Source organism: Lepidochelys olivacea, assembly GCF_965140295.1.
Source record: "Lepidochelys olivacea isolate rLepOli2 genome assembly, chromosome: 7".
NCBI classification, from domain to species: domain Eukaryota; kingdom Metazoa; phylum Chordata; order Testudines; family Cheloniidae; genus Lepidochelys; species Lepidochelys olivacea.
Window position 1 is genome coordinate 53,719,496 of NC_140417.1, and position 14,910 is coordinate 53,734,405.

The 14,910-nt window shown below is 50.4% G+C and overlaps 1 protein-coding gene and 1 long non-coding RNA gene across 4 annotated transcripts in view; one reads left to right on the forward strand and one right to left on the reverse strand.

Moving 5' to 3' along the window:
* The window catches only part of USP54 (ubiquitin specific peptidase 54), a 270,589-nt gene that overhangs the window by 33,709 nt on the left and 221,970 nt on the right, over positions 1–14,910 (reverse strand). The window lies entirely within an intron of this gene.
* LOC311524321 lies at positions 2,545–9,240 on the forward strand. The gene is made up of 3 exons (XR_014712526.1): positions 2,545–3,028; positions 3,137–3,172; positions 9,195–9,240. It is a non-coding gene; the product is annotated as an uncharacterized lncRNA (long non-coding RNA).

Consider the following 14,910-nt stretch of genomic DNA (forward strand, 5'->3'; position numbering starts at 1 on the left):
TCTTACTTTGTCCATCTCAGCTGCTAATTGGTGGAAGCCGAGAAGGTGGTGGGGTGGGTAAGCTCCAGAGAATGCCGGCTCCTGGAGGAGGGGATCTGCCTGCCCAGCACTGCAGCTAAGAGCTCTGCCTATGCTTGGGTGTGTGCTGTGAGCAGACCTCCGGTACAAACTTGAGGGAAGAGAGACAGGTGCCACCCCGTCTTCCCTAAATAGTGCTGCTGATCCGGGGCCAGAGGAGGTGTCAGTTCCCGCTGTAGCCCCAGAGGCGTTGTGTGCCGCTGTCAAATATTGCGGGGGGTGGGGGGATGTTGTTCCCCTGCTTGCTCCATACCCCTCCTTCCTCCTCCCCCCGTGCATGTCCCTGGTGCTCTCTCTGCGTCTTGGTTCCCCCTGCCCTGGGTTCAGCTCCAGCACTCCAGGAAGCCCCTTCCTCCCTTCCATGGCACTGCCGCGTTCTGGGCTCCGGATTTTCTCCCCCACCCTGGCTCCACTCTGGATTCCCCGCTCCAGGTATCCCCTGCCTGCCGTTCAGCCCCACAATAGGGCTCCGGTTTCAGCTGCTGCTACAGGGATCCTGAAGGTAGGAACCCGGGGCTGCCCGCGGTGGAGGCAGCCCGACACCCAACATGGAGGTGCTGCTGCAGGACAGGCCGCCCTGCCCACTGGCCACCTGCCCCAAAGAGAGCTGCTACCAGGAGCCCGGGGGCCCCGTGTAATCTGCCACTGCCATCAGTTGAGCACAGGCAAGCCCAGTGCAGGGGAAGGAAAAAATGGTTACCTACCTTTTGTAACTGCTGTTCTTCGAGATGTGTTGCTTATAGCCATTCCATTCTAGGTGTGTGCGCACCCATGTGCACAGTTGTCGGAATTTTTTGCTTTAGCAGTATCCATAGGGCTGGTTGTGGCGCCCTCTGGAATGCCGCGCTCATATGCTGGTATATGAAGCGCTGCCGACCCCACGCCCTCTCAATTCCTCCTTGCCGGCAACTCTGACAGAGGGGCAGGAAGGTGGGTAATGGAATGGACATGAGCAACAAATCTCGAAGAACAATAATTACGCAATGTAGACAACTGTTTTCTCTTCTTCGAGAGCTTGCTTGTGTTGATTCCATTCTAGGTGACTCACAAGCAGTATCCCTGGAGGTGGGCTTGGAATTCAGTTGTATGGCTTGCAATACTGCTCTGCCGAAGCCAGCGTCGTCCCGGGCCTGCTGGGAAAGCGAGTAATGGAATGTGAACATGTGGATGGACGACCAGGTAGTGGCCCTGCAAATATTTTGGATTGACACCTGGGCCAGGAAAGCTGCCGACGAGGCTTGCATCCTGGTTGAATGGGCAGTTACAATCGCCAGCAGTGGCACTTTTGCCTGTTCATAGCAAAAACGGATGCAGGAGGTATCCATGATAAAATTCTTTGGGCAGACATAGGAAGGCCCTTTGTTCTGCCTGCCACCGCGATGAATAACTGCGTTGACTTACGGAATGGCTTACTCCTTTCAATGTAAAAGGCTAGCACCCTTCTGACGGCCAGAGAGAGTAATCTATGCTCCTCAACTGACTTATGAGGAGCTGGAAAGAAGACTGGTAAGTATATTTCCTGGTTGATATGAAACTGCACAACTACTTTGGGCAGGAAAGCTGGGTGCAGCCACAGCTGGACCTTGTCCTTGTAGAACACTTTGTAGGGCAGCTCCGATATAAGCACCCTAATCTCAGAGACCCTATGGGCTGATGTTATCGCCACCAGAAATCAGACCTTCCATTTGAGCAGAAAAAGGGAACAAGAGGCCAATGGCTCGAAGGAACCTTGACAGTATGAGGTTCAGGACTCAAGGAGGGATGGGATCGCAGACTTGAGGATAGAACTGCTCCAGACCTTTTACAAAATGGACAGTCATGTTGTGAGCAAAGACCTGCCCTGGAATGGAGAGTGGAAGGCCAAAATAGCAGCCAAATGGACATTGGTCGACAAAAGAGACAGGCCCTGGAGCTTGAGGTGCATAAGGTAGTCCAGTATCGACTGCAGCGAGGCCTGTTCAGGCCAAAGACCTTGGTCCAAGGTCCAACACGTGAACTGTTTTCATTTGGCCAGGTAGATTGCCCTGAGAGAGGGCTTTCTGCTGCTCGATGGGATTTGTTAGACATGGGCTGAGCACTCCTGCTTGTCTGCATTCAACCATGAAGCAGCCAAGTCATCAAGTGCAGTGCAGCTAGGTTCGGGTGCAGAAACCTGCCAGGGTTCTGAGAAAGCCAGTCCAGCAAGAGCGGTAGCTGTAGCGGAGCTGTCATCAAGAGGTCCAGCAGCATGCCAAACCACTGTTGGCCAGGCCAATCCGGAGCTATCAGGATTACCTTCGCCTTGTCCTGCTTGATTTTCATGAGGACTCTTTGGATTAATGGTCCTGGTGGGAAGGCGTATAGTAGAGCCCCCGACCATGGGAGCAAAATGGTATCGGACAGGGAGCCTCTGTTGACCCCGTGAATTGAGTGGATGTTAAGGAAAAGTTAGCACATGTGACTCCATTTTGGTTTGGGGCCCACCATTATTTAAATGCCAGCACATCATACACCAGGAGGAGTGATCCTTAGATACTGAATCCCTGTGAAAATCCTCCTCGTCTCCAGCCTGCCTTGACTCCCAGTATCTGGTTTTTGTCAGTCTCTTAACTCCCTGTCTCTTGGCCTTGATGTGAGGCCTTCCATTCTGATAATAAAAGTTACTGATGCATGGCTTTAGGACCATTCTGTGTAATTAACATACTGGTATAGCATGAGGAATGCACCAAGCAGGGATAGGTGGTAGATAAGACAAGGATTTGTTTATTGGCTAAGGTTTCCGATGCACGAGGGCAACATGCTTTGCTAAAAAGTATATAACCTTTGTATAATCTGTATTCAGGGTCCCCCCCTGGCTAGCAGGGGGGCACCACGCTCGAGCATAATAAACTTAGTGTCTTTTGGGAACTCTGCAGTTGTGGACTTTGTTTCTGTGCCTCAGCCTAGATTCGAACTGTGCGTGACCTATCAGGTATAATTCACAGCATTGGTGTGCGTGTCCTATCAGGTATAATTTGCAGCATTGGTGTGCGTGTCCTATCAGGTGTAATTCATAGCATTGGTGTGCGTGTCCTATCAGGTATAATTCGCAGCACTGGTGTGCGTGTCCTATCAGGTATAATTCGCAGCATTGGTGTGCGTGTCCTATCAGGTGTAATTCGCAGCATTGGTGTGCGTGTCCTATCAGGTGTAATTCACAGCAGTTGTATGCGTGTCCTACCAGGTATAATTCGTAACAGTTTTGGCAACCACGAAGGGACTCTAGGCTCGCCCCAACAAGCGAGACTACACTCCTCCTCTCGGACAGCTCCAGCCACCACAGGGTGAGTTCACCTTTGAGAACTCCGAGGAGGGGTGTGTGTGAGCCATCGCTTAGGCGATAAGGTGGCACATTTTGTGTTCTTTTGGTAGCCCATTATGGGTTCTGGGCAGAGTGTAAGTAAGGGGACCTCTTTGGCTGAAATTTTCAAAAATTGGGGGAATATTTCTGGCACCCATGGGTTAGGTAGGAAGAAAGCTGTTATTTTATGTAAGGTTGAGTGGCCAGCACTAACAACTCAGACATCTGTTGAATGGCCACCAGATGGGTCCTTTGCTGGGGATACATTAACAGCGCTTAGAAGGAGGCTGGAGGACAAAGCTCCAGCCCAGATGGATTATTGGTATGTATGGGACAACTGGGCTTATGTGCGTGCGAAAGGATGTCCTCTTTCCTCCTCCTTTTCCTATCTATCTCAGGGGTCTTCAGCCCTGCTCTGTGCTATGCCTGTTTCTTCTCCTCCCCGACCTGCTTCTGCCCCTCCCCCGGCTTACCCTCAGCTTTCTGACTTATGCCTATCATCTCCTTGCTCGTCACCCCCCTGTCCGTGCGAGCCCACCATTGACCCACTGGTTACTCTGCAAGCTCCCCTCATTCAGCAACCCCTTGTTACTCATGGTACGGACGGGAGTGAACGGTTCGCCTTTCCCTATGTTCACCGCCCCTTTGGCCCAGGCGATTTAATAACATGGCAACAGCAGATGCCTTGCCTGCGTGACGATCCAGAGAAGGTTCTGCAGACCATTCGGTCTGTATTTACCGCATTTAATCCTACATGGGGAGATGTCCAGGTAATCCTGGACACACTTTTTACCCCTGACGAGAAATATTCCATTCTGGATGCTAATAGGCGCTGGGCAGGGGAGGATAGTACTCGGACTTCTTGGCCCCGACTGATCCCAATTGGAATCCTAATGTGCTTACTCAAATGGGCCTTTTAAAGGCGGGTAGAAATGGCCTTTTAGAAGCTATACGTAAAGCTGGTAGTTAAACGGCTAACTGGTCTAAAATCCACGAATGTCAGCAAGAGCTTACTGAGCACCCCTCCACCTTTTTGGCCCGGTTGTCCAAACAAGTTCGTGTATATGGGGGCGGTATAAACCCTGAGGCAGAAGAAAACCGTCCTATGATGGTCTCCTTTTATGTTGATCAGGCAGCATCAGATATAAAAAAATATTTTTCTAAGCATGTGCCCGATTGGCCAGGAAAACCCCTCCAAGAGGTAGTCCGCCTGGCCACCTTTGTGTTTAACGGCAGGGACGAGGAGAAAGCACAGGAAAAACGTAAACAGAAGAAGGAGGAGGTAAATATGTTAGCTGCTGCCTTGCAGGCTCCTTCGGGAAACCAGCATTGGCAAGGGCGCGGAGAGATGAGAGGAAGGGGGCATGGACGGGGGACAGGAGGAGGGGGAGGTTGGGATAAAATGAGGGACGGAAATTGTAATTATTATAAGCAACCAGGGCACTGGAGGAGGGAGTGCCCCTGCTTCCCCAAGGGGCTCCTTGGAAGAGCCAGGTAGAGGCTAATCCTCTTTTCCCCCTAACGCCCCCCAGAACCTTGTTAACCCCCAGTGACTAGAGGTGGAGGTTTTGGGGACTTTGGGAGAGTTGGAATGGGACTTGGGGTTACAGTCACAAATTTATTTGAAAGTTGGGGAATACCTTGTGCCTTTTCTAGTAGATACTGGGGCCACCCTCTCCACTTTAACTTTTGTTCCGGGCTCTCTGTCCAATACCAAAGTTTGGGTGCAGGGCATAGAAGGCAATCCCTGCCCGGCTCCTTTATCCTACCCTGTCCCTATCGAGCTTGGTTCTTTAAAGCTATCACAGAGGTTTGTTGTAATGCCGGAGGGCCCCGCGAACCTCCTCGGGCGGGATGTGCTGGGCAAATTGGGGGCACACATATATTGCGCCCCCGAGGGGCTCCGCATGTCCGTCCCAGACTCGGTGGTTGAATCATAGAATATCAGGGTTGGAAGGGACCTCAGTAGGTCATCTAGTCCAACCCCCTGCTCAAAAGCAGGACCCATCCCCAATTAAATCATCCCAGCCAGGGCTTTGTCAAGCCTGACCTTAAAAACTTCTAAGGAAGGAGATTCCACCACCTCCCTAGGCAACGCATTCCAGTGTTTCACCACCCTCCTAGTGAAAAAGTTTTTCCTAATATCCAACCTAAACCTCCCCCACTGCAACTTGAGACCATTACTCCTTGTCCTGTCCTCTTCCACCACTGAGAATAGTCTAGAACCATCCTCTCTGGAACCACCTCTCAGGTAGTTGAAAGCAGCTATCAAATCCCCCCTCATTCTTCTCTTCCGCAGACTAAACAATCCCAGTTCCCTCAGCCTCTCCTCATAACTCATGTGTTCCAGACCCCTAATCATTTTTGTTGCCCTTCGCTGGACTCTTTCCAATTTATCCACATCCTTCTTGTAGTGTGGGGCCCAAAACTGGACACAGTACTCCAGATGAGGCCTCACCAATGTCGAATAGAGGGGGACGATCACGTCCCTCGATCTGCTGGCTATGCCCCTACTTATACATCCCAAAATGCCATTGGCCTTCTTGGCAACAAGGGCACACTGCTGACTCATATCCAGCTTCTCGTCCACTGTCACCCCTAGGTCCTTTTCCGCAGAACTGCTGCCTAGCCATTCGGTCCCTAGTCTGTAGCTGTGCATTGGGTTCTTCCGTCCTAAGTGCAGGACCCTGCACTTATCCTTATTGAACCTCATCAGGTTGCTTCTCTTATGGCATCGGTTACCCCTATTCCTGGTGTGCCCTCTGAATTGTCCCGTGTTCCCCACACTTTGTGGAGCACAAATCCTACTGATGTGGGTCTTCTTAAATCAGCAGTTCCAGTGAGTCTGAAAACAAGGGGCGGACCGCCTCCGTCCGTAAAACAATACCCCTTGCCGAGGGAGGCGGAAGAAGGCATCTCACTTCTTATTGACAGCTATTTGACTCAGGGGGTTTTAGTCCCCTGCAGTTCGCCCTGTAATACTCCTATTCTTCCAGTAAGGAAGCCTAAACCAGGACCAGACGGGCGTCCAGTCTATCGATTTGTCCAGGATCTACAGGCTATAAATGGTTATGTTATAGCCCCCCATCCAGTTGTCCCTGATCCGAGCACTATTCTAACACTGATTCCTCAGTCAGCCACCTGCTTTACAGTTACAGATTTGTGTGCAGCATTTTTCAGTATCCCTTTGCACCCTGATTCTCAATATTTATTCACATTTACCTGGAAGGGTCAGCAGCTAACATGGACGCGTCTTCCCCAGGGGTTCTCAGGATCCCCCACTATTTTTTCCCGAATTCTCACCGAGGATTTAAAAGATATTGTCTTGCCTAGTTCGTCTGTCCTGGTACAGTATGTGGATGATTTGTTAATTGCTGCCTCAGATCATAACGCATGTTTAATTGACTCTGTTGTTTTGTTTACTGCATTAGCTAATAAGGGTCATCGTGCATCTCCATCCAAGTTGCAGCTGTGCCTAGATCAGGTAATTTATTTGGGCTTTGTAATTAGGCCTGGGGAGCGCTTACTCTCCCCTGACAGGGTGCGGGCAATCCAGGATTACCCGTGTCCGACTACCAAAAAGCAGTTACGGGCTTTCTTGGGGGCTGCGGGGTTCTGCCGACCCTGGGTCATGGCTTTCAGGGAATTGGTGAAACCGTTAGTTCAAGCTACTACAACACTAACCCTCGATCCTGTCTCCTGGACCCCGGAAATGGAAGACGCTTTTAAATCCATCAAAAAGGCTCTGATCTCTGCGCCCGCCTTGGGATTCCCAGATTACAGTAAACCATTTTCTCTTTTCACTCACGAACGGCAGGGGGTGGCTAGCGGCGTCCTTTTGCAATACCTGGTGGATCGCCCACGCCCCGTAGCCTATTACTCAGTACAACTGGACCCTGTTATTCAGGGCTCTGTCTCCTGTGTACGGTCTGTTGCTGCTGCTGCTGTCATGGTTGAACGGTCACGACCGATTGTTTTGGGGCACCCTCTGACTGTCTGGGTCCCTCATGAGGTTGAAATTCTTTTAAAACAGCATTCTACACAGGCATTGTCTCCACAGCGGGCTCATAAATATGAACTAATCCTGTTGGCCGCTGACAACGTTACTTTACGCTGCTGTAACGTCCTCAATCCAGCCACAATGCTACCCCTCCCAGAGGATGGTACCCCTCACCATGTATGCATGGATGTCGTCACGCAGGATGGTAAGCCCCACCCGGATTTAGCGGACTCCCCTTTAGTTGAGCCTGATTTACTTCTTTTCACCGATGGGTCCTCGTACTATTTAAATGGCCACCGGGTCTCGGGCTATTTGGTTACCTCTCAGGCAGACGTTATCGAGGCTGCCCCTCTACCACCTTCCTTCAGCGCCTAGGGTGCAGAGTTACACAGGCTTACCAGAGGTTGTTTATTGTCTTCAGGGAAAACTGTTACCATCTATACGGACTCTAAGTATGCTTTTGGGGTTTGTCATGCTACAGGCCAGCTCTGGAAGCAACGAGGATTTTTAACCTTCTCAAGCACAAAAATCGCTAATGGCCCTCTCATTTCCGCCCTTTTGGAAGCTATTCAGGCCTCTCACCAGGTGGCAGTGGTTCATTGTTATGCACACAGGCAGTCTAACACTTTTGTATCTCAGGGCAATGCATTAGCTGATTCAGCCGCAAAGGCTGCAGCTCTACAGCCCCTTCTGGTTTCAGCTTCCCTCCCCGTGGATGTGTCCTTCCCACCTGCTGACTGGACACTGCTGTATGCTGACGTATCCTTGGAGGAGCTGCACGACTGGAAACGCTGGGAGGGATCTGAGGGCCCGATAAGGTTTGGCGAATCGGGAACAAACCTATTCTCCACCGCCGTTATCTACTTGCAGCTGCTCATTATTTTCATTCCCTAGGTCACGCTGGTATTCAGGGCACGGTGGCTGCCATACTAAAGTTCTGGGCAGCACCGCATGTTTATCCCGCGGTAAAGCGAGTTCTTGGCTCCTGCCCTACTTGCCTGGCCTTCTCTGCTAAGACTCGGCTCGATGCCAGCTCAAAATGGGGGAGACCCTGGGCAAACTTCCCATTTCAGCGCTTGCAGATGGACTACGCAGAAATGCCTAAATGCTCAGGGTTTCACCACCTCCTTGTTATAGTGGACCAACTTTCCGGATGGCCTGAAGCAATACCAACCAGAAAGGCAGATGCAAGATCTGTGGTCAAGTTCTTAATGAAAGACATTGTACCCAGGTTTGGTGTCCCTGAGGTCATTGATTCAGATTGGGGCTCACACTTTACTGCAAAGATTTTGGAGGAACTGTACCGGTGCTTGGGGATTACTCGACAATTACACACCCCGTACCACCCCCAGTCTGCAGGTCAGGTGGAATGCATGAACCAAACAATAAAGACAATGGTAGCAAAGTTTTGTAAGGAAACTGGACTTAAGTAGCCAGAGGCCTTGCCTATAGTTTTATGGCATATAAGACGAACGCCACGCATGCCCCTAGGCCTGTCCCCATTTGAGGTGCTGTTTGGGAGACCAGCTTTAGTCCCGGGAATTTATGTTCCTGTACATGCTAGCCTCTTGGATGGAGATGAAACTTTGGCCAGATATGTTGCTAGACTGCAAAAGGAGCTGACTGCCAATCAGTCTGAAGCTCAGTTGTTTCAAACTGCACCCTTAGGGTTACAGGTTCATTTCTTTAAGCCAGGGGATTGGGTAATGGTAAAAAAGATCCCCCGCACCGACCCCCTGGAACCCTGGTGGGAGGGGCCGTACCAGGTTCTGTTATGTACTTATTCTGCTTTAAAAGTTGCAGGTAAAGGTTCCTGGATTCACCATAGCTACGTCAAGTTGGCGACAGGACCCCCACCTGACCCTGGCGAGCCAGCAGACGAGCCACTTCACGAATGAACACTACAACCAACCCATGGACTGAGCTTTCCAGCTACTGGGACCTTCACAGCCCACCAGGACTTTGTGTGTTCCTGTTTATTGGACTTACATTGGGGGTAGTGTTTTTTGTATGGTACAGGGGAGGATGTCGACATTGGTATGGTTTGCCTGGGGGGTCCTCTCCCTATTCCCAAATCCAGTACAAGGATGGGAGGGCAATAGCTTCTTGAATTTAACCCGTGCTATCGAACAGGGTGTAAATCGAACGCAGTGTTGGATTTATGATGAGATTACTGGTTCTGTGGATGAAGGGAAAGCAGTGGATGTATTGTTTCTAGACTTTAGCAAAGCTTTTGACACGCTCTCCCACAGTATTCTTGTCAGCAAGTTAAAGAAGTATGGGCTGGATGAATGCACTATAAGGTGGGTAGAAAGTTGGCTAGATTGTTGGGCTCAACGGGTAGTGATCAATGGCTCCATGTCTAGTTGGTAGCCGGTGTCAAGTGGAGTGCCCCAGGGGTCGGTCTTGGGGCCGGTTTTGTTCAATATCTTCATAAATGATCTGGAGGATGGTGTGGACTGCACTCTCAGCAAATTTGCGGATGATACTAAACTGGGAGGAGTGGTAGATACACTGGAGGGGAGGGATAGGATACAGAAGGACCTAGACAAATTGGAGGATTGGGCCAAAAGAAATCTGATGAGGTTCAAGAAGGATAAGTGCAGGGTCCTGCACTTAGGACGGAAGAACCCAATGCACAGCTACAGACTAGGGACCAAATGGCTAGGCAGCAGTTCTGCGGAAAAGGACCTAGGGGTGACAGTGGACGAGAAGCTGGATATGAGTCAGCAGTGTGCCCTTGTTGCCAAGAAGGCCAATGGCATTTTGGGATGTATAAGTAGGGGCATAGCCAGCAGATCGAGGGACGTGATCGTTCCCCTCTATTCGACATTGGTGAGGCCTCATCTGGAGTACTGTGTCCAGTTTTGGGCCCCACACTTCAAGAAGGATGTGGATAAATTGGAGAGAGTCCAGCGAAGGGCAACAAAAATGATTAGGGGACTGGAACACATGAGTTATGAGGAGAGGCTGAGGGAGCTGGGATTGTTTAGCCTGCGGAAGAGAAGAATGAGGGGGGATTTGATAGCTGCTTTCAACTACCTGAAAGGGGGTTCCAAAGAGGATGGCTCTAGACTGTTCTCAATGGTAGCAGATGACAGGACGAGGAGTAATGGTCTCAAGTTGCAGTGGGAGAGGTTTAGATTGGATATTAGGAAAAACTTTTTCACTAAGAGGGTGGTGAAACACTGGAATGCGTTACCTAGGGAGGTGGTAGAATCTCCTTCCTTAGAAGTTTTTAAGGTCAGGCTTGACAAAGCCCTGGCTGGGATGATTTAACTGGGAATTGGTCCTGCTTCGAGCAGGGGGTTGGACTAGATGACCTTCTGGGGTCCCTTCCAACCCTGATATTCTATGATTCTATGATTTGTATTCATACCCCCACATATTTAGGTCAAGGGGTCCCGTTGGTAGGGGTACCTATCCTCCTTAATCGAACACTCCAAGCTAAGCTATGGGCAAACACTACATTTAACTGGAATGTTACAATCCAAATATGATCTATTGATATGGTGGCCCAGGGTAATTATGCTTTATGTGTGTCACGACGTAAGGGCATAGAAAATACAGTTTTTGTAGGGAATTTTGTAGGGTGCAAGGACACCACCCAAATCAGCTCTGGTGCAGGAGGCCCCTCTACCTACTCCAGAACCCCGTGGCTGGTCCCTGAGGGGTCTGGGTGGTATTGGTTATGTAATCACACAGCCTATAAGGTTCTCCCAGCAGGATGGTGTGGTACATGTACCTTAGGGGCTATAGTACCCGCCGTGACAGTACACCAGAACCTGACCCGGGGAGAGATCCGCAATCTAGTATGGAGGGACAGACGAAGTATTCCTTTAAACCCCCTTTCTCAATGGCCCAAAGGCTTTCACTCCTTTGTGCATTGGTTTCTGCCATGGTTGGGAGTAAGCGAGCTGGAAAAAGCTATAGTTAACATTTCAGCTGCTTTGGAACTAACGGCAAATGCTACTGCAGATGCTCTCTCTGCCCTTCAAATTGAAGTCACCCAGCTATCCCAAACTACATTGCAAAACCGCCTAGCCCTGGATTATCTCCTTGCAAATCAGGGCAGGGTTTGTGCTCTGGTCAATTCAAGCTGTTGTGTATTTGTAAATCAGCACCATAGGGTGGAAACTGACATCCACATCTTCAAGCAACAGGCAGCCTTATTCCACCACATCAGCCTCGACACTACCAGTGCCGGATTCCAGGAGGTCTGGGACTGGCTCACCTCATGGCTACTGGATGTGGGGACTTGGGGACAGCGTATTTTGTATTTACTTTTTTTGACTGTTATTGTTTTTGCATTTTTTTTGTATGCCTACAATGCTGCAGTATGTGCTGTCGGCAGTTGCTAACCCTGCAGCGTGGTTACTCAGCACCAATATAGCTTACTGACGTACAAAAAAAAAAAGGGAAGACTGTTAAGGAAAAGTTAGCACATGTGACTCCATTTTGGGTTGGGGCCCACCATTGTTTAAATGCCAGCACATCATACACCAGGAGGAGTGATCCTTAGATACTGAATCCCTGTGAAAATCCTCCTCCTTGTCTCCAGCCTGCCTTGACTCCCAGTATCTGGTTTTTGTCAGTCTCTAACTCCCTGTCTCTTGGCCTTGATGTGAGGCCTCCCTCACATCAATAAAAGTTACTGATGCATGGCTTTAGGACCATGCTGTGTAATTAACATACTAGTATAGCACGAGGAATGCACCAAGCAGGGATAGGTGGTAGATAAGACAAGGGTTTGTTTATTGGCTAAGGTTTCCGATGCACGAAGGCAACATGCTTTGCTAAAAAGTATATAACCTTTGTATAATCTGTATTCAGGGTCCCCCCCGGCTAGCAGGGGGGCACCACGCTCGAGCGTAATAAACTTAGTGTCTTTTGGGAACTCTGCAGTTGTGGACTTTGTTTCTGTGCCTCAGCCTAGATTCGAACTGTGCGTGTCCTACCAGGTGTAATTCGCAGCATTGGTGCGCGTGTCCTACCAGGTGTAATTCGCAGCAGTTGTATGCGTGTCCTACCAGGTATAATTTGAAACACAGAATACATGGCACTTCCTGTTCTGCCTGGACACGAACAAGTCCATCCAGGGAGTTCCCACCTCTGGAAGATCACGCTGATCACCTGCAGATGGAGTGACTACTCGTGTCAAGATGAGAAGGTCCTGCTGAGGTGATCTGCCAACACATTCCTGGCCCCGGGAAGGTGCGTTGCCAAAAGATGAATGGCATGTTGCACACAGAAGTCCCACAGCCAGAGAGCTTCTTTGCATAGGGCTGATGCTCGTCGATATAAAACATTGCGACAGGCCAAGTGAACCACTCTGAGCTCTCTGACATTTATGTGGAGCGAGCGATCATCCTGAGACCAACAACCTTGAGTGCTGAGATCACCCATTTAGGCTCCCCAACCCAAATCTGAGGCATCACCAGGGTCATTGTCAGGGCCGGGGCTGCGAAGGGGATTCCTTTCAACACCAATTTGGGATTCAGCCACGATTCCAGGGATGACTGTATATGGTCCGGCACCCTGACTACACAGTCCAGATCATGCCTGTTGGGGACATAGACTAATGCCAGCCATACCTGCAGGGGTCTGAGGTGGAATAGCATATGCTGCACAGGCTGTATGTGGCCTAACAACCTCAGGCACATGTGAGCAGTGGTGAGCAGGTGGGCCCTCACATTTGAGATCAGGTTGGACATAGCTTGGAAACGGACCTCCAGGAGGAAAGCTCTGACCTGGATGGAGTCGAGTACCACTCCTATGAACTCTATCCATTGCACTGGCGTCAGGGTCAATTTCTTTTCATTTATTAACAGACCCAGATCATGACAGGTGGAGCGTACCAGATTGAGGCTCCTTTGCACCTGAGATCATCCCTTGATGAGTTAGTCATTGAGGTATGGATAGACCCGAAACCCTTGACACCTCAGGTAAGTGGCTAGTGGCGCCATACACTTTGTAAATACTCTCAGGGCCAATGAGAGTTTGAAGGGTAGTGCTGTGAATTGGAAATGGTGTCGGCCCACCACAAAATCTGTGCCCTTGGAAGATGAAGATACGAAAGTATGAGTCCTTCAAGTCGAGGGCAGCATACCAGTCTCCTGGATCCAGGGAGGGAATAATGGAGGCTAGGGAGACCATGTGAAACTTCTTGAGATATTTATTGAGGCGTCACAGGTCTAGAATGGGTCTTGGGCCCCCTTTCGCTTTTGGGATTAGGAAACAGCGGGAATAGAACCTTTTCCCCCCTTATTTCTTGAGGGACCACCTCTACTGCCCCCAGCTGTAGGAGGTTCTCTACCTCCTGAATGAGGAGTTGCTGTGAGAAGGGTCCCTGAAGAGGGACGGGGAATGTGGGGTGGAGGGGGGGCAACCAAGAACTGCAGGGTGCAGCCCAGCGATATCATATTGAGCACCCCATGGACTGAGGTTACTTGTGACCATGCTGACTGGAAGGGGCACAGGTAGTAGAGGAAAGGATAGGAAGGTGGATCCTGGGATCTGATTGTGACACTGATCTCGAGCGCACTATCAAAATGCCTGCTTTTGGACCCATTGGTGTCTCACAGGGCCAGGACGTGTGGGTGAGAGGAAGGGGGTGACGGCGTTTAAACTCTTGTCTTCTTCCTTCCTTCTGTAGGCACTTTGTTTAGAAGAGTCCGTCAAGTGACTCCCAGGACCTAGGTGGCAGATTGGGCTGGAACTCTTTTCTTGCTGTCTACAGTGTGTGGAGGCCCAGCAAGCACACAGTGGCTCAGGAGTCTGAGTCCATGGAGCCTCACATCCATCAGCTCCGAGAAGAGCCCAGTGCCTTCAAATGGAAGGTCCTGGATGGAGGACTGCATTTCCTAGGACAGACCCAAGGATTGTAGCCAAGAGCTGTGCCTCATTTTTACCAAAGCCAAGGCAATGACTCTGGCAGCCGAACTGGCAGCATCCAAGGCTATCTGGAGGGAGCCCCTTGCCACCGCCTTGCCCTCTTCCCAGATCATGGCAAACTCCTGGCCAAGGTCCTGCGGCAAGGCTTCCCTAAACTTGTTGAGGGAGGCCCAGACATTAAAGTTATACCTTCCCAACAAGGCCTGGTAGTTGGACACATGGAACTGGAGACTGGCCATTGAATAAGTTTTCCTTCCAAAGAGGTCCAGTCTCTTGGCATCCTTATTCTTAGGTGTGGCACTCGCCTGACCTTGCCTGTCTCTTTCGTTGGCCGCAGATACAACCAGCAACCCAGAGGGCAGGTGTGTATAAAGAATTTCAAACCCCATAGGGGGAACAGAATATTTCTTTTCTGCCCACTTGGAGGGAGGCGGAATAGATTAGGGGGTTTGTCTTAGCAATCTTGAGAACCCCTTCACGGACCAGCAACACAACCTGTGCTGGGGTTGCAGCTGATAGCACGTCAAAGGGGGTGTCCGACTGCTTTGCCAGCTCCTCAGCCTCCAGTTTCAGGTTGGAAGCCACCCTCTTGAGCAGGGTCTGGCACTCCTTAAAGTCA